Source organism: Malaya genurostris, chromosome 1 (genome assembly GCF_030247185.1).
Source record: "Malaya genurostris strain Urasoe2022 chromosome 1, Malgen_1.1, whole genome shotgun sequence".
Lineage (NCBI taxonomy): Eukaryota > Metazoa > Arthropoda > Insecta > Diptera > Culicidae > Malaya > Malaya genurostris.
In genome coordinates this window covers 21035050-21054906 of record NC_080570.1, presented here as the reverse complement: position 1 = coordinate 21054906, position 19857 = coordinate 21035050, and the positions used below count along the sequence as shown (strand labels likewise).

The following is a 19857-nucleotide window of genomic DNA, read 5'->3' as shown; positions in this document are numbered from 1 at the left end:
GTTCAGCCATCTTCGAGAAAACTGAGCGATAAAAAAAATTCGTTAAATGGAACACGCATACAGAAATAGATATTTTCCGATTGCGAAAAATGAGTCGGATGATCCTTTTGTATATAAAGAAAGGATGTAAATTTGTATGTTTATAACGCCATAATTCCGGAACTACCGGAAACTTGACCCAGGTACTTATTGGTCTTCAAAGATGGTCATAGGGTTGTTATAGAGAAGAGAGCGTAGAAAATGTCATGAACAAGGAGGGGTCATGACAAAATACATATAACTTGACAAGAATCGATAATTTTTGAAGACCATAGAAACAATTTTCATACCTTAGATATGACTATATGAGGGGTGGATGTAAAAAGTGCCTTTAAATAGGGAGAAAAAAAGAGGAAATTAAAAAGATGTTTAAAACGGCATAACTCCGGAACTACTGAACGGATTGTCACCAAACTTGGGACAGATACTTATTGCTCTTCAGAGATGGTCCAAAGAGTATTTTAGTGAGAGATGAAGTGTAGCAAGTATCATTAACCGGAAACCATGATCAATGAATTTTTGTAGCCATATCTTCAAGAGATGGATGTGGACAAAATGCGGTTTCAACAGGACGGTGCCACTTGTCATACTGCGGACGAAATAGTCGGTTTATGGAAAGAACATTTCAACGACAACACTGGCGCCACTCGATTTTTGTGGTGATGCGTGAAATCATTGATTTATGTGGATAAACTAGCAACGATAGATGCTTTAGAAACCAAACGCCCCAAAATGCTTAAAAAAAGTGGTCGAAAATTGGACCTCCAGAATGAGCTCTTTGAAATTATCTATTAAATAAAAAAAAATTTCGCCATTTCATAATTTGGCTTGTGTTTCATTTAAATTTCAAATTAGCAAACTCTTAAAAACATTCTTTAACTGTTCCAGGTATGTTCTCAGTAGTCCAACAACTTTAGTGAAAATAGGTCTAAAGACTAAAGTTGAGGCTTATTTGTTTGCTTTGATCTTATCCAGGAATATTTTCAGTCATCCAGAGACTTCAGTCAATTACAAGTATGGAGTGTGGAGATTGAGTTCTTTAATGTTCGTTTGTTATTCTGGTACATCTTAAATCCGGCCCAAAGGACTACAGGTAGTTTTTGGATGGTGTAAATCATTCATAATAAGCCTATTGAATGTTGCATCACGAGTATGGATCAAGGACGAATCATTTTCATGCGTGAATCCAATTACGGGACTTCATATCATCTAATATATAACTGCCCTGAAGTATCTCAACTACGGTATCGGGTTTTTGGTTGTTTTTACATTGAAGAACCTACCTGTTCATTCAAGCAACTGAAACTCAGAGATATTCTTGGGATTTTAACCCAATGTGGCAAAGAGCTGTAATTACTCTCGCAAGCGGTTTCTACGTCTCGTAAATTGCGACTGGTTTCTGTATACATTTATGTTGTGTGCGTGTTTCATTCCGTTTCTTCACATTCCTCTATTTTCCATCTTTCTCTATTTCCCACCATCATTCAGGTAAAAGATGAAATGTCACGGCAAGGCACAAATCCCCGCAAATATGGGGAACGTGCCGTTATGAGCCAATTTATTCTGATACCTGATATTCTGGTACTTTTTAGATGAACAAGCACTTCCTCACAACTCATCACCGTGAATTGATCAACTTCAAATCGATGTATTTCAGATAAAAATGGAGTAAAAACTCTCTGAAATGCAGGCTGCGTTTGGAAGTTGAGTGTTTATACAATGGTTGCTATGATAAGTTTTCATCATTTGTTCTCCGGTATTTAAAATGGCGTCCAAGCAATAGGAGCAGCGTGTCAAAATTTTGCTCGCGCATCAAGAAAATCCGACGTTCTCGCACGCCAAGTTGACAAAATTGCTGGATGTGGCCAAATCGACCGTTACCAACGTTTTAAAAGTCGTCTATCGGCCGCCAGGAAGCTTGGAAGCGGCGTCAATCGTAATCCGGACGTGGCAGCGACGACAGAGAAGGTAGCGGCGAAATATAAGCGGAATCCTAACCTCTCCATCCGGGACGTCGCTGGAAAGCTCAAAGTCTCCCAAACTACTGTGCAGCAGGCCAAGGAACGAGCCAGGTTATTGACTTTTAAGAAAGTGATGGTGACAAACCGAGATTGTAAACAAAACACGTCGGCAATTTTCAAAACCATCAAACTAAAGACTGTCCCAGAAAGTATGAACGCAACCAAAAACCACTGCCATTTCGCAATGGTTCAGAATCTGTCAATTCTTATGGCTGCGTCCTGTTGTTTACACTCTTCTCTAACCACTTGTGCAGGTGTACAGAACGCGGACTGTCACTGAGAAAGATAGCAAAAATGGAAGGAGTAAGTGAAAAAGCCGTGCGAAATGCAATCAGGAAGTTCGGTGAGGAAAAACCGAAAACGGGTCGAAAAAAAGGTCCTGCTAACCCTCCGATGGATGAACGTATACTGAAGGCGTTCAAGCAAAAGAAGGAGGTTTCAGCTCGGGATGGGGCCAAAAAAATGGGCACTTCGAAGTCAAATGTTCTTCGTGCTAAAGAAGTTTGAATCTTCAAACCTATAAAAAGCAGAAACAACCAAAACGTAGTTCGAAACAAGAAGCATCGATCAAGCCGAGGGTTCGAAAGCTGTACAATACGATTCTTGCTGGAAATTTGAACTGCTTAATCATGGACGACGAAACCTACGTGAAACTCGATTACAAATCCTTCCCGGGACCACAATATTATACGGTGCGAGAAGGGCAAGTGTTAAACCAGTCCGAGACATCGATTGAAGTTGAAAAATTTGGTAAGAAAGCTATGGTCTGGCAAGCAATTTGTAGCTGCGGTAAGATTTCGAAACCCTTCATCACCACTGTTTCAATGAACAACGAAATATACATCAAGGAATGTTCACAAAAACGACTTCTACCCATGATTCGAAGCCACACGGATCCTGTTGTCTTCTGGCCTGATCTTGCTTCTTGCCATTACTAGAAATCAACGGTAGAATGGTAGAATGTCACTTTCGTCCCAAAAGACATGAATCCACCAAATTGGCCACAATTTCGACCAATTGAGGAATTTTGGGCATTAACGAAGGCACATCTTAGGAAACATATCTCGGCAGCCGAAACCATTCAACAGTTCGAAAAAGATTGGAAAAAAGTGTCAAAACTTGTCGCCAAGAAGTCTGTACGGAATTTAATGAGGAACGTTCGCAAGAAGGTGCGCCAGCTAGTCTACAATGGCTAAGTAGCAAATGTTGAGAATAATATTCTGTTGTTGTAGTCTAATATTATCAGTATATCGAATAAAATTTGAATATCTAACACTTGTGAATTATTTACAGCGAAATCAAAGTGCGTCCATACTTTCTGGGACAGTTGTTCGGCTGTGTCGTTATGGACGACAAATCTTATGTGTAGGCGGATTTCCGGCAGCTTCCGGGACATGAGTTTTATACCGCAGCAGGAACCATCAAACTATCGAAGTTTCCGAAAAAAAATACCTCGTCTGGCAGGCCATATGCACGTGTGGCTAAAAAGCGGTATTCACATCACAACGGGAACCATCAACCAAGAGATCTACGTCCAGGAGTGCCTGAAAATGCGGCTGCTACCATTCCTGAAGAAACATAATAGACCTGTGCTGTTGTGGGTGGAATTGGCGAGCTGCCACTATGGGAAAAAGGCAATCGAGTGGTACGATGCGAACAACGTGGTTGTGGTACCCAAAGACCACAACCCTCCGAACAGCCCAGAATTCTGCTAATAAATAAATAGAAAACGAGCAGCAGCTTAAATCTAACTGACGTTCGGCGGTGAATAAGGTCAATGAGTACAAAATTTAATGGAAGGAGTTAAGTGGAGAGCCCGACAGTTCGGATTTAAATGAACATTGTTTCCGTTAAATATATGAATTGAACTAAAAAAACAAAAGTTTTTTGTTATTATGAATTGTGACTGAAAAAACGACTTTTTTGGTCGACTAAATTTTGCGCAGTCCAGTCTTTACCACGAGTATGGATCACGAAAAATAAACTGGTTGGTGGACCTTGAGGCCTTTATTTCGAGGAGGCTTTGGATGGAAGAATGTTCATGCATAAAACACATGCGGATTGGTGTAGAAAAAGGTGTCATCTCACTGATTTTAATCATACCCACGGTAACGAATTTCTTCCCGTGTAATAGTAAAGGATAACAGTACCGATAAGAATGACAGGTTGAACAAATCCAACTCCTGATTATATAACAAATTTAAACAAAGAGCAATTTAAAATGTAGGAATGCAGTGATCCCGAAGCTTATCAAGTAACATAAATCAACGGCTAAAAGCAACAACAAAAAACTACCCACTTTAGAAAGGTTACAGAAATCAATTCTTACATATCCAATGTGTGCGCTACCACCACTCTTTTTCAGTTATAGTTTTTATCTTTCGATAAGAAAGGATCCTAGAAACATCTGTTACATCACCGGATGTATCCTTCGGTACAAGATGGGATGAAGAATTATCCCAATTACACTAGCTGTCATTTGCTGCCAATCAGAGCCGTTAGGTAGATTCTTCTAAATCGAAATAAACTACTTCACAGCTGGTGGTGGTGGTGGTGGTCATTTGTGTTTTTGCTGCTAGTGTCACATTTGCCGACACGAGAAGTGTCCTTTGGCTTTGTTCCGGGATTGTTTTTGCGTCGGATCAATAAACGGAATGGATACCGAACAGAAGAAAGCAAAAAAACACCCATGAACAAGTGTGCCATGTTTGAATGGTTCGCAAACATCGAATCTACCGACGAAGCGTTTTTCCGAACGCTTGTCCGCTGCCGACGGAAGCAGATTTGTGTTCTCTATTGTATAAAATGCCTTTTGCCTGCATACGGGCGGCGTGTTTACTTGATAAACACAAACACACTGTGACCGAAAGTTTTTGTGCCAACAACTACACAACTACAGCAATATACTCCTGTATTGAAGAGGGGAATGACGGTGGCGGCGGTTTGATTTGAATTCTAACAGCAGAAAACCTAATATTTTGATGATTCAAGCTGTTCAAAATACGTCAGTGTAATTGTTTTTCACTTGGCAGCTGTGTATCGTTGCAAAGTTGCAACCAGCAAACAACCGGCACTTTAGTAATTAGCGTTAAATGATAAAGCCATCGGATTTGAGTGCGCACCGTCGATTAACTGGGATCGCACGATGAAAACAGCACGGTTCACTTGGCATTCTTCATAAAATGGGTTGCTTTAATTGAAAAACTTTTCAATTTTGCATGGAGCACAATCATGCGCTTTTTCCAACCGTAGTAATGCACAACAGACAGGTAGAGTCAAACTTGCTATGCGAAGCATAAATTTGAGTGCACTCGAAACGAGTTGTCACTGCATTCAACTTGTGCCATTTTGGTAATCTTTTACAGTTAGTTCCTACTAATAAGACGAAAATGAGGACGCCAACCCTAAATAAGACAAAGTTTTCGCTTTAACCTGCTGCTGGTGAAGGTGGGGAAGGGCTGACTGTTGACGCTTGGTTCAAGGTTAATCGAGAATAATTAATGTTTGGACTTCACATGCCGGGGTTTTGATTACCAGCAATTACACCGATTGTACGGTTTTTGTAACTCGTTTACAACTCCAATAAAGTAGCTGACAATACTTTGCATGTGCTGGTGCTAGTGAAATATGCTCATTCAAGGATGAAGTGAAGGATGTGTTCGATAAAAATAGCACAGTTTTCGCAGTGCTTTTCATTCCAGTGTAGGACTTTTCACACTTTGTAAAGATGCAACCAAGAAAGTTTAACGGTTTTCTGCACAAAACTGGAAGACAAAAAGCCTTGCATTTTTTGCAATATCTCAAATGGATATGTTTGGAAGGGTCTGGAACTGGTAATTTTACGGCCTATCGGACCACGTTAACGACCACTCCCTTTCTAACTTCGGGCCCTCAGACAATTTTTCTATTCCTAGCATTCTAGTGATCCATCGACAGAACGCTTCTGGATTTTCATTATAAGAGTACGAAATCTTTTCATGAACAATTTCTTATTTCGACGACATGCCTGGATTTACTGAATAACTACACAGGAATACTACTTCGAAAAAGACATCAATTGAATCAAAAATTTGATTGAAAACCATCATCGATATTTAATTTTATTGTAATATTTTAATTTACGATTAGTTTTAAAGTAGATTGAAAAGTAAAGAACTGAGGAGTAACTTCATATTTAGTTTCCCGCTCCACGTGTTTGCATGAAAATAGATGTAAATATTTTTATCTGGGTATGGAACTTGAGAGATGCACTATAAATAAAATTATTTCAAATTTTATTTTGAAACTCTTATTTTTTTGTACACTGAAGTTTGTTTTTACGCAGAGGACGCAAAAAAAATGCAGAACTTCGGAAATCCGTGTGAAAAAACACGATTCAGAGATCCACTTAAAAAATAACAAACGTTTACGTTTTTACACGGATTTCGGAAGTCTTGTGATTTTTTTTTCACGTAGATTTCCGAAGTTCCGCTTAGTTTCCGTAAATTAAAGCTTGGAATCTGCGTAAAAAACTTCGAAAGTCCGTGCTAAAAATTGTGAAACTTCGGAAATCTGCGTATAAAAGCCAAAGACTTCGGAAATCCGTGTGAAAATATAGCGTAACTTCGAAAAACGGGGTGAAAAAACCTCTGGCATCCGCGTTAAAATAATTCATTACTTTGGAAATCGCGTAACTTCGGAAATCCGCGGAATCCGGAAAATAACCTCGTGTAACCTCGGAAATCCGTAAAAAATTCGAGTAGCTCCGGAAATCCGCGTGGAAAAAAACGCGTAGTTTGAGGAATCCGCGTGAAAATAACACAAGACTTTAAAATCCGTGTAAAAAATTCTAGTAACGTCGGAAATCCTCTTGTAAAAAATCGCGTTACTTCGGAAATTCGCGTGAAAAAAAATCGAGTATCTTCGGAAATTCGAGAAAAAATCATGTTACTTCGGGAATCCGCGTAAAAAAGCGTGTAACCTCGGAAATCCGTGAAAAATTCGAGTAGCTCCGGAAATCCGCGTGGAAAAAACGCGTAATTTGAGGAATCCGCCTGAAAAAACACAAGACTTCAAAATCAGTGTAAAAAATTCTAGTAACTTCGGAAATCCTCTTGTAAAAAATCCCGTAACCCCGGAAATACGCGAGAAAAAAACGTAAGACTAGAAATCCATGTAAAACAAATCGTTTAACTTCGGGAATCCGCGTAAAAAAAGTAATTTCACGCAGATTCCTGAAATTGAGCGTTTTTTTTCACGCGGATTTTCGAAGTTACACGATTTTTTCACACGGATTTCCGAAGTTACAAACTTCGGAAATCCGTGTGAAAAAATCGTGTAACTTCGAAAATCCGCGTGAAAAAAAAACGCTCAATTTCAGGAATCTGCGTGAAAATAACACAAGACTTCAAAATCCGTGTATAAATATTCTATTAACTTCGGTAATCCTCGTGTAAAATATACCGTAACTTCGGAAATGCGCGTGAAAAAAACAAGACTTTAGAAATCCGTGTAAAAAATAGTGTAACTTCGGAAAACCACGTGAAAAAAAAACCGTCTTCGGAGATCGGTGCAACAATATAGCGTAACTTCGGGAATCCACGTGAAAAAAAACCCAAGACTTCAAAAATTCGTGTAAAAAAATCGCGTATGTTCGGAAATCCGCATGAAAATGAAACACAAGAGTTCGGAAATCCATGTAAAAAATTCGGATATCTTCGGAAATTTGCAAAATGCAATTACAAAATGCGTTACTTCTGGATTCCGCGTGAAAAAAAAAATGAATTCTAGGAAACCCGTGTTAAACAAATTTTTGCTTAATTTCTGTAAACCACTTGAAAGAGAAAACACAATACTTCGGAAATCCGTGTAAAAAAATGGAGTAGCTTTGGAAATTGGCGTGAACAACAAACGTGAAACTTCTGGAATTCGGGTGAAAAATAACACGACTGGGACCATTGAAAAAATCTTGTAACTTCGGGAATCCGCGTGCAAAAAGAAAACAATAGACTGGAAATCTGTGTAGAAAATCGGATAACCGCGTGAAAAAAAATGCGTAAAATCATGTTACTTCGGGAATCCGCGTGTAACCGCGTAAAAAACTTCGTAAATTAATACCTCATTGTACAACTTTTATGTGTATGGGTAAAACTTGATGAAATTTTGTGTAAAACTAGCTTAAAGTGCAAAATTTCGATATATACATTACTTTTTTGTATGCTTTAAGTGTTACGAAGCGTTAAATGCTATACTTTTATGTAAGATTTGGGTGTTACGAATCGTTATTAATTTTTATTTTAGGTGTTACGAAGCGTAACTTTTTAGCTAGTTTTTGGTGTTAAGAAGCTTTACATGCGTTATTTTTTAGTAAAATGGGGTGTTACGAGGCGTTATATGCGTTACTTTTAAGTTAGTTTTAGATGTAAAGAAGCGTTACATGCATTACTTTTTAGTGTGTTTTAAGTGTTACGAAGCGTTACATGCGTTATATTTTAGTGAGTTTTAGGTGTTACGAAGCGTTACATGAATTGATATTATGTTAGTTTCAAGTGTTACGAAGCGTTACATGCGTTACTTTTAAGTAAGTTTCTAGTGTTACGAAGAATAATTTTTAAGTTACTTGTTGGTTTTATTTTCTAGTAAGTTACGAAGCTTTACATGAGTTATTTTTTAGTAAGATTTAAGTGCTATGAAGCGTTACATGCGTTAGTATTTAATAAGTTTTGAGTGTTACGAAGCGTTATGTTAACTTACTAGAAAAAACAGTTAATTTTTTGTAAGTTTTAGGAGTTACGAAGCGTTACTTTTTAGTTCGTTCTAAGTGATACGAAGCGTTACACGCGTTACTTTTTAGTAAGATTCGGGTGTTACGAAGCGTTACATGCGGTACTATTTAGTATGTTTTAAGTGTTACGAAGCGTTACATGCGTTATTTTTTAGTTAGTTACGAAGCGTTACATGATTTAATATTATGTTAGTTTCAAGTGTTACGAAGCGTTATGTTAACTTACTAGAAAATAACAGTTATTTTTTTGTAAGTTTCAGGAGTTACGAAGCGTTACTTTTTAGTTCGTTCTAGGTGTTACGAAGCGTTACATAACTTACTTTTTAGTAAGTTTGGGTGTTACGGAGCTTTACTTTTTAGTAAGTTGCAAGTGTTACGAAGCGTTATTTTTTAGTTACTTTTTGTTGTTACTTTCTAGTAAGTTTTAAAAGTTACGAAACGTTACATGCGTTACTTTTTAGTAAAATTTTGGTGTTGAAAAGCGTCACATACGTAACTTTATAGTTAATTTTAGGTGTAACGAAGCGTTACATGCGTTACTTTTTTAGTTTCATGTGTTACATACGTTACTTTTTAGTAAGTTTCACGTGTTACGAAGCGTTGCATGCGTTACTTTAAAGTAAGTTTTTAGTGTTACGAAGCGTTACATACTCTACTTTTTAGTAAGTTTTAAATGTTACGAACCGTTACATGTGTTATTTTTAGTAAATTTTAAGTGTTACGAAGCGTTACACATTGATGAGTTCTAGGTGTTACAAAGCGTTACTTTTTAGTAAGTTTTTTAAGTTACGAATCGTTACATGCGTTACTTTCTCATAAGTCTTAGGTGTTGTATTATTTAACATAACGAGAGTAACGATTGATCAACTCATAATATGTGAGACACGGACTGCTTCAATGAAACAGTTTTAATGGTATAAGTGACGTAACCGACAAAATGCGTTTATTTCTATTCACGCTTTTTTTTAGAAAGTAACCAATGATCAATTTCTAATGTATTGTAACTGATACTTTTGGCTTGAGAACGTTGTCGAATATGCGATGAAAGAGTTAAGTAACACTTTTCTGAACTAACCGAAACAATCGGAATAAATTTGCATTAAAAGTCAGCCCAAATACGGGTCCGAAATTATCCTAACGAAAGGAATATGTTTTGATGCGTCTGTTTGAATGACTAGAGTAAGGCAATATCGCATTACTAAGTGGATTAAAAAGAGTTTTTTTGCTAAAAGTTATAGAAGATTTTCGGAGTGCCATTTTTTCCGGATACACCCTCTAAGCAGGATGGAAGTAGCAAGTGAAGATAAAATCATGAACAAAATAGTCTTAGCCGTGTTCGACATAGACAAACCATCGAGAGCCGGGCACCCCGGTAAAACCCCTCTCCAATGGCAACCATTTTCGCTGCCAACGAATGTAGCAGATCGGCTCACAATGTCCTTCGCACCATTGGATAACATCCGGAAACTTAGTAATGCCGGTCAGGTAAATCAACCGGGTTTTTCTTGTCAATGACATTGTGCGTAACGCTGGGAAGCAAAGTTTTGAATTCAAGACAAACATTTTGATATGGGATGTTGAAAAACCTGGCTTCTGTTTATCCAATTCCAGTGGAAATATCCTTAGCTTCACTGTGCAACGGGGGTGGCACACGGAGAACAAAAAGCTGTGTCAGGAACTTACACAAAAAGCGTACTACAATTGTTATTGAAAACGGGGAACTACATCGCCCACAAGGCTGGCTTCTACTGATGCCCTGGTCTTGGACTGACTGCGTTGAGTAGTAGCATATATGGCATGTTTTTACAATATCGTCATGAGGATTTCTACAAGCAAAGAGTAATTTGCTCAAATTGAAATTAAAACCACGATATTGAAACATTTTCAAGTTATCTCATGTCATAAAATGATTTTTTTGGTAATTTACGGCGAAACAGAAATTTTGTTTTCGGAATTAGTTTGAGCAATTTCAACGAATTGGTTCTATATTTTTGAGCTTGGTGATTGTCTGCCATTCAACGCTGCTCCGTGCTCTGTGTGAATCCGATTAGGGATCATTCTTTTCAACGGTTGTCGTTCTCTGGAGAACTTTACATTGACGACCAATGCATTAAAATTGCACTACATTGAGCTACTCACGATGGAATGTTTACTCTGGAATCATAAGCCATTAGTTCACTTTCGTATTTTGTTCGGTGTCGTTATAAACCGTTTTCAGTATGGACCAAAATCATAAAGAAATCCCAACTGCACTACGAACGAACAGGAGGGAAAAGGGGGGGTATGAAGCAGGGCATGCACGATTTCTTTTCTGGATTATGGTGGCATCAACGGAAAAAAATGATATTTCGTTTTGAAACACACTCGAACTTCACCATGCTTTTACGTCAGTTTTCGCGCAGAAATATGACATTTTCAATAAACTAGTCTTTTGTTTCGGTGCGCCTTTATAATCGTTCGAGATTTGCAATCATACTTAAATTATGTCAACCCATATTAAAAAACAAGTTTCGTAGAGTTTTTTCCCCGTTGTTTTTAACGGTGTACGTCTATTATGCATGCGTTTAAGGAAATCAATTGCATCTTATGTGATGCTCGAATTAGACGGAAGCTGGTCATGTAGATTGATGGTAACGTATGAAAGCCAGCACATCACGTGTCAGTGCTACCAGCAAACCAGTCACAATGGCAAGTTTTGTAAGTAAATGGACAAAGACAAAGACCTGAGGAGATACTTCTTTTACACAAACTTTATGTAACCCCAGTACACTGAGGTCTTTTTTTATGCGGTTTTTTTACGCGACTTTTTTATGCGAATTTTTTTCTTCTTTTTTATGCGAAGTCTCAGAGTTATGCGGTTTTTTATGCGGTACGTAAATTCGCATAAAAAAAGACTTCAGTGTACTTCGAAGACAGAAACAAAGAACAATCAAAAACTCGCGTCGCCGGAACTATCAACCGCTACCAATATACAAAAAACGAAAAACGGGAAAGGGGATAATTTTGACGCGTTTTGGCGGTTACGACACTTATACCATTATATCTCCGAAACCGAAAGTCTTTTGATCTTCGAACTTGAGCAAAGGTTCAATAATAGCTTTCAAACGAGCTAAGCTTGTGGAAATTGATTTAGCCATTCTCGAGTAAAATGAGCGGCAAAAAAAATCTTTGAAAAGTGGACACACTCAGACATCTTTCGATCTCGTCGAGCGGAGTCGAAAGGTATATAACACTATGGGTCTCCAAAGCTCCGTTCGAAAATCGGTTGTTCTATAGGTTTGTATAGAGAAAGGTAAATCTACTAGATCTTGAATAGATATTCTTATCGTTCAGGATAGTTGGAGAGTTGTCGGAAGAGTTGTTGCCGTTTTTTGTATTCTCATCAAGTTGATTGTTGAGGCGTTCAATTTGTAGTTGTAGAAGAAGTTTTTTTCGACTTTAGTAGACCAGTATCGGCATGTAGCCAGTTGGTTTTCGTAAGTGATCTGTGATTTCCGTGGGTCCCTAGTGTCCTGGTCGAAGACCATGTATTATGAAACAGATAATTATGGATGTGAAGAAAAAAGGATCGCACCCTTCGATTTCGACGGGAATGATCTCACCGCGTTGCGTAGTTCGTGTCATGTTCATTCAGTAAAATGAATTGTGACAGCTATATTTGAGTGAAGCTACCTCTGTCATTTTCCAAATAAAGGATTCCACACAATTTCGTGTGTGAGATACCGATGATAGTGAACGTTCTGGTCATCCAATTGAAGTTGTTACTCTAAAAAACAAAAAAGGCGACTGGATAATGTCAGAGACATAACCGGATGACGTGAATACCAATAAAATTATTCGTTTAGTGTCTTTAGCTATAGAACTGAATTCTGAATTGTTATTGTTGATTACTGAACCTGTGTTTTGGAATTGAATTTGAGATTGGGATTATGGTTCGGCACTTAATTCTGAACCGAAATCCTAGCACTGAACTATGGGCCTGGATTCTGATCCGCAGTTGAATTTTAGTTAAAGAAGCTCGGTCCAGGATTCAGTTTTCAGCTCAGAAATTCTGTTCTACAATCCAGCTCCCGAGTATAGTAAAAAAGATGTCCGAATTTAGTTCTTGAACTTAGTTACATCACTACAATTGTTTGGAACTGAATTTCGTAATCGAAATCTGAACATGCATTCTGGTATAGAACTTTAAATCTGAACTCTGCAATGCAGCTAAGAACTGAATTCTGGAAATACAATTCAATTTTGGATCTGAGCTCTGTTCCTGGATTTTGGCCTGAGACTTTATTCTGAATTCCGGGCAGACATTTGGGAACTGAATTTTGGTCGGAAGCCCAATTTCAAGTCCAGAATTAGGTCCCAAAATTCAAAGCATACAATCAAGATCCTGATCTAGGATTCAGAATTCATTTCCAAAATCTCGGTTCAGAATCAAGTTTTGAAATTCGGTTTTAGTTCCAGAGTTCTGGTACTCGATTTTTGCTTTGGACTCTGGACAAGAAATTGAATTTTAGATCTGACGTCAGAAAATGAAAAAAAAATCAGATCTTGAATTCTTAAACTACATTTCAGAACTGAAGCCGTAAATTGAATTCTAGATCCAGTCAGAACTGAGCGAGTCAGTTACGAATTTATGAATGAAGCTTCAATTTTTACCTTCTTTACGTATCAAGCATTTTACAAAAGGTCGAATCGTCAAATTGAGTGATTTGAGGTTACCATACTACATATCATATCATTTTGATACGTTAATTAAAACCTGACCAAAAAGTTATCACTCTTCTATAGGGTAAATTTTTAAATGATGCCTCCTAGTAAAGTAAGACGTATTCACGTAAAAAATGTGCACAAATTGGTTATATCCAATCGAAAACTGATTTTGCGTGAGATAGCTCAGGCCGTAAAGTAATCCAATGGCAGTGTGTTTACAATTATGCATGAACATTCAACCATGAGAATGCTTTTTGCTTAGTAGATGCCGCGTTATCTCAAAGTCGATCAAAAACGACAAAGTATTGATGATTCAGAGCAGTGTTTGGCCATGTTCACATGCAATAAATGAGGTTTTTTTGCGACGATATGTGGCAATGGATGAATCATGGATCCATTTTTCCACTGCAGAATCAAGACGATCATCATCTGAGTGAACTGTAGCCGGTGAACTACGTCCGAAGCGTCCAAATGAGGGAACACTCAGATGCGAAGGTTATGGCTTCAATACAATCAATAGCGAATACTACATAGTATTGTTAGATCGTTTGAATGTCGAAATCAAGTCGAAGAAAAAACCCACTGTTTCACCAAAACAATGCACCGATTCACAAGTCTATGGCAAAAAGCAAAGTCTTGGCATGATGTTCCATTGAAGGACCAATCCGAGTTAACAGTCGATGGCAACGATGGTTAAATTGAACGAATTACAATTCGAATTGCTTCCTCATCCACCATATAACCCAAATCTGGCCCCCAGTGGCTACTGGCTGTTCGCTGATCTCAAAATATATCTTGAGATAAATGACAAATTGTTCTACAAGCATGGCATCGATAAGTGAGAGAATGATAGTATAACTTTCGAAGGAGAGTACATTGATTGAAAAAGAAACGATTTGTTGTGTTTTTATTTTAGTCGCACGATTTTTTAACGAGTACTAACGAGTAGTTAAGTACTAGAGGCTACCGACCGCAAATGATGAAATTGAAAGTCAAATTGCAGCACGACAACGTACACAGCGCAAGCAAACAGCAAACATGAACTCATGAGCTCAGGTTAGACCTTTTTTTACAACCCTAGTCATATTTGAGGTTGTCATGATCGACCCAATGCTCATTGCTATGTTCGGAAGCTAAGTTTTTCGTATGGGTAAAACTAATAGTGTCTAAACTAATAGTGTCTAGTCTCAAAACTCGGAAGTGAAATTTTTTAAGTAAAACAGATTTGCGAATTAGCACAAAAATCTGCCTAAATGGCATCTTTGCTCTCAGATCAACGTCGAAAATTTCGATCGGCAATCTAGCAACAGTGCATCAACCTATATGGCGACCAGGGATGCCAGGTTCACAGATTCTCAACTTTCTGCACAGATTTAAAAAATGTCACAGATTTCACAGATTTCTGGACAAAATCATAGATTTTCACACATTCTGCAATCGATCACAGATTTTTGAACACCAAAAGATTGGAATAGTGAGACCGTTTTTTTGCTCACCAAAATGATATTGCTCAGCTATTTTGGTAAAGAAAACGTGCACAGATTTTGCACAGACTGGTTTTTGGCTTGATCAAAGATTTTGGATGAAATGACCTGGCATCCCAGATGTCGACAGAGAATTTTCTCCTGCTTGAAGAACACTCTTCAACCAACATACATTGAGTACACCGGTGCTACAAACAGCAACATCGGAAAATTGTACTCGAAAGCAAAAAGAATCGACCTGCCATGGATGCTTGTTTCCAGAATCTAATTTATTTAGTATTGCACTTATTGCACGGTTTGCTGGAAGCTAAAGATTACTTGTAAGCTAAATCCGAATGAGTGGTCCGAAATAATATGATCCACCGAACACTCGTAAGGTAGACCGTATGCTTACACCATGAGATGAACTTATTTAGTGTAGTGGAGATTCTGAAGTAGAGCCAATCCGGCGGAAGCAAATATAATCTGCTGAAGCGAAATACCCGGCTGAATGCTTTTCTGAGAAATAATATATTGCGAATGCTCGTTCATCATTCCGCAGTTCAGTTATGAGAAAAGTTTAGACTGCTTAATCGCCGAATTCATTTTTAGTTTTGTGTGATAAGTCAAAACAACCGCCAACTAGTGTTTTTGTGGAACTCCGGTAGAGTTCCACTGTCGACGAAAGAGAATTTTGGTTAGCAGTTATTACGGGTTTGTTTCAATTGGTATTTTAACTATTAACTCGATTCTTACTCGACTGTCAGTTTCGATTGAACCGATTGCCAAAGGTGCTTAAAGAGTCGTTGAATTTTTGCTCTCGTTAATCAATGTTTCTGAGTAAAAGTCAGGCAATGTGCGCCATTTTATTGCGTTCCAGCTAGAGAAATGAACGAGACTAAACAAGCGAAGTAGGCGGAAAATCGAAATTATTTCTGATGAAATTTTCTGAATGAACCAGACCGAAAAATACAAATTAAATTTATATCAGGGATAATTATTATAAATAAAAATTCAGTCCGATTGTTTTTTTTCTCATATCTAATTATTTTCCGGGGAAAAATCATTTGGGTTCTGATGTTGGACTGGAGGCCGCGCATGTATTTCGAATTCATGGAATTCGGAAAATAAATATCAGGTGTACAACTTTCAATAAATATCAGGTGACCGTTTAACCGATTTTCTCCAACTCAGATTAAAAGACCTTATAGTCCCATAGCCTGCTAATGAATTTCTTCTGGATCCGCAAAATAAAATTAAAAATTGTATTTGATTTTCGCTGAGACCACTCATTCAATCTTCACAAGTTAGGTTCAAATGAACTTAGTAACTAGTAACTTTTGTTCGAAAACGACTTCCGGTTCCGGAACAAGAGGGTAGTGTTTTTAAAATTTATTACCTTATGTAGAGCTAAATGTCTTTACGACATTTTTGGTCCTATATATTATAGCACGAATAAGAAAAATATTACAAATTAAAAAGTTTAGAAAAAAACCAATTTCAAAAATTTGGATCACTTTTTTGCGGAACCGAAAACTAAATACCAATAAAGTGAAATTCGGATCATGAAACCGTCCGATAATATGATCTGCGAACTGAAACAGTTTTAAGCCCAATTGAAAAATAAGTTCCAAATTTTCTATACCTTGAATTTAAATGGCGATTTAAAAAAATGACGGGTCCAGAATAAACAAAACCAGTCTGTATGGTCGTGAAATTTTGTTCGGAGCCGGTGTAGAGAAAATACCGTTGTCCTTGAGTGTAAAAAAAAATTTGCGCAGTTTCTCGCAGGGTTTACCGTAGTGCGCAGAGCTCTGACAAAATTGACATGATGGCAGCTGATGGTCGTAGGTGACAAGTGATTTATGTGGAACTCTTGAGCCTTGAACGAAGGCCACAGAGGAAGGTATAGTTTGTTTCTTCAATGGAAAAGATCTCTCCGTACCACAACATGGTTCCTAGAAAGAATTCGTCGTTTTGCATATGTTACAAAACTAAATATAGATTACGTTATTCGTCTTATTTAGCTGCAGTAAATGTACATGTTTTAATTCGAGGTGCAGTTGTTGCTTAAGCGATGTTTCACGTTCTTGTATCGAAGTGCTAAAGCGCTGATTTTAAGTTTGAAGTCAACAACGACGGGACACCCATTCATCATACGATGTCAGAAGTCATCTTTGAATCCAAGATGGCGGCTTTCGGTTCTTAGAAATTATTCAGAATCCATCGATATGTGTATTTTTTGTAATGGGTAGTAGTTGGTGTCAAATATCGATGTCAGAAGTCAGTTTTAAATCCAAGATGGCGACTGTCGGTTCGTAGAAAATCTTCAAATCCCATGCAAAAACAATAAGGTTTATGAATTTCACAAAGATTGAAAGCCGTCATCTTGAATTTCAAAATGACTTTAGACAATCGATATTCGATATTCATTCATCATACCCGTGCCAATACCATTCATATAGCGTATTAGGATTTGGTTGAAATTTGTTTTTAAAACCTCTCTCATCTCAATGGATATCGTCAAGTTTCAGTGAAATTTTGCTGCAATAATCGTGAGAGTTATTTTGAATGAGCGATTGTCATGTCATTATTATATATGATTTTAAGGAACATCACTGTAGTGATATTGAACTGGATAAGATTTTGCCCTTTAATTCCCCGGTAACCAATAAGCACATACTAATGCCGCATTTTGACAGCAAATAATTGTTAATTGGCATTTCAATTGTACATGAGACTAAATGCAGGCCGACTTTGGCAAAACATATGACGACTATTCATATTTAATGCTGATTTATGGCTAGTGTGCATTCTGAAAACTGAATTATGATTGATTTACAACAGATAAGCATTCAGATATAGAGCTATAAGCATTTTTGGTGCGCATAAAAGGCTATTTTAATGCCATTATTAGTGCCTACTGGATACCTGGATAATCACAAGTGATCATAATTATCACTGATTTTGCGGATAGTGATAATCGATGTCGAAAATCGCGAATTTAGCTTTTTGATATTGTAGCAACACTGGCCCTTAGTACCGGTGTCACTACACGGTGAAAACAAAGTGAAGTGTTTGTGACCCTTATTATGAATATCACTTCACGGTGGAAATCAAGTGAAGTGAATGTAGATCCTTATTACGGAAGTCGCTTCAAAGACAAAAGTAATTACTTGAATGAACTTGATGTCATTATATAAACATCACGCCACAAAAATTGTGTTGAAAAAATTAGTTTTTTTCCACCACAGTGATCAATGGTAATAGGTAAAATCAAGTGAAGTGACATGTAAGTGAAGTGAATGTGAAAGTAGAAGTGAGAACGGTAATAAGGGCCACGGTTTTTGTTGATTCTATTGTTTCGGACGTACTTAAGCGGGCTATTCTGTCGATTGTCTTCACTGAAGATCGAGTTAACTTATTTATTGAGAAGAAATCGTTTATTGTCGAGCTCTTCTATGAGCTATCCAAAATTAGCTCGTTATCTAGCCAAACTTTGACTTGATCGCAAAAAAAGGTAGCGAGCATTGCCAAAAATTGCCATCACAATACTGTAGACAATCTTACATTTACCCAAATATTGAGGTCATTACCTGAAAATGCGGAGATCTACTTTAGTTGAGTTTGGCTAGGTTTCAACCCAAAATTAGGTAACGGCTGGTAAGAGTGTTAGACACTAGCTGAAAGCTAACTGATTGTCTTCTATTGAATGTTATTCGAGTCGAAGTTTCGGTTCCGGAGTTACGGTTGTAGTTGTAGTCAATATCTTTTCGTTAAATCAAATCAATTGACGTGAGGTTAATTTCTGTTTTATTAATTAAGTAATCGAAAAACACTTATCAAAGAAACACACGGTAAAAAAAATCTGATCAAAGCAGCAGTAGTTTGCCCTTTGAAGTGACAATTAATTGATTGAAATTTATTTGCTTTTTGTCAATTCAATGTGGTTCCCTCGATCCACCATCAAAAGTGTTTAAATTACTTGTATTGAGAATCGATTTGAGTTGTTTCCTTTTCAAAGGGAAAGTATTGATTTTACGGTGGCGGTGCTGGTAATGACAAATACACAAATCTGCTACTTTCCGCTTTACAAATGGCTCTCAGTTCGGTTCTCTGTGTCCTATGTAGGTAAACAATTTACAGCACGATGGCAGCAGTAGGCCTTGAACCGTATGTGACACACTGTATCTTGTCATCGATATGTATTTTGTGTCATTACAAATAACAAACCGGCTGCCGTTGAAACTGCACACTTGAAACTTTTACCGAACAGTTTTTTTGTTTCGTTCTCTCGACTAATTGACGTAATTCTCTGCTGGTGGTTCGATCGACCATGTTTCTGTCATGGCTCGGTTCTAATTGCCGTGTAATTCCGCATCGATTTGCATTGCAACTGCAAATGTCACAATGTCACCGACAGCTGTCATCGGGTGCTATATAATCGGTTTGGTGGAGCAATGTTCCTGCATAAATTAACTTCAGAACCAATCGAATGATGATGGTACTTCTTTCTCGTTCGTACGTTCCCGTAGGAGCATCAGCCTATTTACGTAATTATATTAACTTTCAACATTGAAAATCACATTGGCTAGCGACGTAGGTTTCCGTTTGAGAGCTTGACGACTAGTTTGGTCGACAAATTGGTTTCGATAGCTTTTGTTCCGCATCCAGGTCTATTGTCAAATATTCTTTTTTTATTGGAATAAATCTTTTACATCACCATCAATCACAAATATGTTGATTAATTTCCGGCACGAGGCACCTCTAATCAGATTAAATCAATTTCCCTCGTCCAGTGCCTGGACGAAGTCAATCGTTGTATCAAAATGGTGGCTCTCGCTTCGGACGCAAAAAACACAAG

The 19857-nt window shown here is 37.6% G+C and overlaps 2 protein-coding genes across 2 annotated transcripts in view; one reads left to right on the top strand and one right to left on the bottom strand.

Moving 5' to 3' along the window:
- The window catches only part of LOC131434460 (tachykinin-like peptides receptor 86C), a 186027-nt gene that overhangs the window by 57769 nt on the left and 108401 nt on the right, over positions 1-19857 (top strand). The window lies entirely within an intron of this gene.
- LOC131434452 (phenoloxidase 2-like) overlaps positions 1-19857 on the bottom strand; it is a 41251-nt gene that overhangs the window by 2482 nt on the left and 18912 nt on the right. The gene's annotated exons all lie outside the window — the stretch shown is intronic.